The sequence below is a fragment of the Trichomycterus rosablanca genome, chromosome 10, assembly GCF_030014385.1.
Source record: "Trichomycterus rosablanca isolate fTriRos1 chromosome 10, fTriRos1.hap1, whole genome shotgun sequence".
Classification (NCBI taxonomy): domain Eukaryota; kingdom Metazoa; phylum Chordata; class Actinopteri; order Siluriformes; family Trichomycteridae; genus Trichomycterus; species Trichomycterus rosablanca.
The window spans coordinates 35,109,205-35,112,718 of record NC_085997.1 but is presented as its reverse complement, the minus strand read 5'-3'; positions in this window follow the sequence as shown (position 1 = coordinate 35,112,718).

Here is a 3,514-nt window from a genome sequence, read left to right as displayed (position 1 = left end):
AAACTGAGAGGCTGCGCGAGCTGAGGGGAATTTAAAAATTCAAACTGAACGCTACACGTCCTCCCGCCACTCTGAGCCAGCCAATCAGATCGCACAGGAGGCGGGGTTTATAGCCAGTGGGAACCAAACAGCGATTCGTCTTCAGGTTCAGTCAGTTTTCAAACAACAAAAGCGGTTTGGATCTTTTTTCAGTGAGTCAAATTCAGTCGACTCATGAATCTAGGATCATAAACGACTCTTGATTCAGTTGAAATTATAACCCATTTGTTTGTTTGTTTGTTAGTTTATTAGGATTTTAACGTCATGTTTTACACTTTGGTTACATTCACGGTAGTTACTCATTAAACAAGATTCATCAGTTCACAAGTTTAATATCAAACACAGTCATGGACAATTTTGTATCTCCAATTCACCTCACTTGCATGTCTTAGGACTGTGGGAGGAAACCGGAGCACCCAGAGTAAACCCACGCAGACACGGGGAGAACATACAAACTCCACACAGAAAGGACCCGGACCGCCCCACCGGGGGATCGAACCCAGGACCTTCTTGCTGTGTGAGGACAGTGCTACCCACTTAGCCACCGTGCCGCCCTTTTAACCCATTAAACACGTTTCAACTTTAACATTTGTAACGCTTGTATAAGAAAGCAGCATTAAATAAATATAACCATTTTCCCACCCAGCTTTTCTCACCATACCTACACCATCAGTGTCTATCCCCATTTTAAAAGCAGCCAATTTCTTCCATGCTTGTTGAAAACTAAATCTCCAGAATTATGTTCCAAGCAGGTAAACACAATCAAATGTTACTGTTAACCTATTCACAATTTCAATTCAACATTTCCATGGAGGTGTGTTTGCTTAGAGAGCAGTAATATTTTATAATATGATTGTTTTTGTCTTAAGGGTGGCACAGTGGCTCGGTGGGTAGCACTGTTGTCTCACAGTAAAATGGTCCTGGGTTCGATTCCCAGGTGGAGTGGTCCAAGTTTGCATGTTCTCCCCATTTCTGCATGGGTTTCCTCCTACAGTCCAAAGACATGCAGTCAGATTAATTGGAGATTAAAAAATTGCCCTAAGTACTAGTGTGTGTGAATGTGTGTGTGTGTGTGTGTGTGTTTGCCCTGTGATGGACTGGTGACCTGTCGAGGGCGTTTCCTACATTTTGCGCAGTGAATCTGACCCTGACCAAGTTAAAGTGCTGGTAAAAAAAGACAATGAATAAATGAATGACTCTTCCAGCTAAAGTGAATTAATGCTTAATGAGCTAAAGAGACATAAGGAACAGGCACTGTCAGTCATCTGCGCCTCCATGCCCCCGCTGGCTATTAGTGGTACAGTTGGTGGGCATGATATTGTGGTGTTTTCCCCCTGCCAAGCTATGGTGGGACAGTTACAGAAATGTATGAAAAAATTAGGAAAACTGGAACAACGATTTGCACCTATTTATGCACCTCATATTGATTTATGGGACCTGAGTTCATGCATGATAAATATAAACTGATTTGATAAAAGGTTTGATGATATTTTTAGAAAAGTGAAGAGAAGTAAAGTCGTTAAATTGAAAAAATTTAAAATTCATGATTTCTCTCTTTTGGACGTTTAGTCGGTAATGTCCCAAAAGTATTGCATGTGGTATTTCGTATCTCTCTAGGAGAGAGTGGACTGATTTATGTACATGATGCTTGTTACCCTCCTCCATTCTCTCATTCCCTCTCACTCTCTCCACCCCCTCCATCATTTCATCACTGGCTTTGGGTGTGAACAGAGCTCTCTCCTCCTGATGTCCTTCTATTGGATGAAGTGTGCATGTTTAAGTGTGAGTGTATAGATCAGATTGTAAATTGGTGTTTACATGTAGAATCAGAATGCCAGGCAGCTGAGCAGCTTTGTGGAATAACGTTCTAACCTAAGGTGGGTTCCTTGACTTCTTTCTTCCACTTTAGACCTCCTTTATCTTCATCTCCTCACCTCTTTATCTGTTTGTTTGAATGAAAAATGCATGAGTTCTGGGTCTCTTTGTTTGTGTGGGTCAGTTTACTAGGAAGAAGCGCAACAATATCTGCAAGAAAAGGCTGTTATAAAAGTGATTTTATCAAAGAAAAAGTCATATTTAATACGAATACAAGTAAAACCTGAGAGATGTTTAATGTCAGATGTATAAACTCCATATTTGTGCCTCAGACACAAATAATTAATGAAAACTGTCAAACCGTCTAGGGCTGTAACTCTCAACCTTGGGGTCGAGACCGTTATTTGGGGTCACTTGACATGCAGAAGGGGTCCCAGGATTTTTACTAATTATTAAATTGGAGCTTTAGGAAGGTCACTCTCACTTGTATATGTATGAAATAAAATTTGTATATAATATTTGTTCAATTTGTTGCCCCTTTTAGTGCCAGCTAGCTAATATTGTTTTAGACTGATATGTTTTAGATGATTCAGGTAGACTACAGCTGGTGGAGTGGGGTTGTGGTGGAGGGGCTGTTAATAGGTCACTGGCAAAAAAAGTTGTGATCCCTGATGTACTGTATATGGTGCAAATAATGTTCTTGACTGTTGTGTTGAATCTGAGCTGTACACTTTATGGCCTACAGTATGTTGACACCCCTTCTAATTATATATAACTATAATTCTTTGGATTTTGGTGGCTCGATGGGCCGCACTGTCACCTTACAGCAAGAAGGTTCTGGGTTCAATTCCCAGGTGGAGCGGTCAGGGTCCCCGTGGCGTCATGGGTTTCCTCTGGTGCTCCAGGTTCCTCCCACAGTCCAAATACATGCGATCAGGTTAACTGGATATACTAATTTGCCAGTGTGTGTTTGTGTGTGTGTGTGTGTGTGTTTGGCCTGTGATGAACTGGCGACCTGTTCAGGGTGGTTCCTGAATTTTGCCCAGTGCATTGGACCCACTGTGACCCTAAATCGGATAAAGCGGTGGGAAACCAGACAATAAATGAATGAATGTATATGGTTTTAGAATAGGATGCTATACAAGCTATACAAGGTGTCCACATATTTTTAGTCATACATTAAACCTTGTTGTGTCTGGACTGCTTGTTGTTTTTACAGCACTGAAGTGTTTCCTGGTTGTTGTGTCTCAGCACTTAACAGCCTTTTTTTGTTGTTAGCGCCACAGCACCATGGTTCTGTGATCCTGGGTTTACTGCTTGTGTTTGGTCACTGTCAGGATGTTCTTTGGGTATTCTGAATCTCTACAGCATTCAGAAGGTGGATTGACTGCTCTAAATTGCAAATAGAAATTCGTGCCTATTCAGTTTAAAGAACATGTTGAACTGAATGAATGTTCCAATCCATCCCTAAGGTGTTCAGTGGGATTGAACTCAGGGCTTTATGCAGGTCAGCTTCCTCCATTCCAAGCTTACCAAACCATGACTTTATAGACCTCATATGGACAGAACCACTAAAAACTGAACCAAATAAAAGAATGGGTGTCCACATACTTCTGGACATAAAGTGTATGATTACTACTGACCTTCATTTGTTATTCTT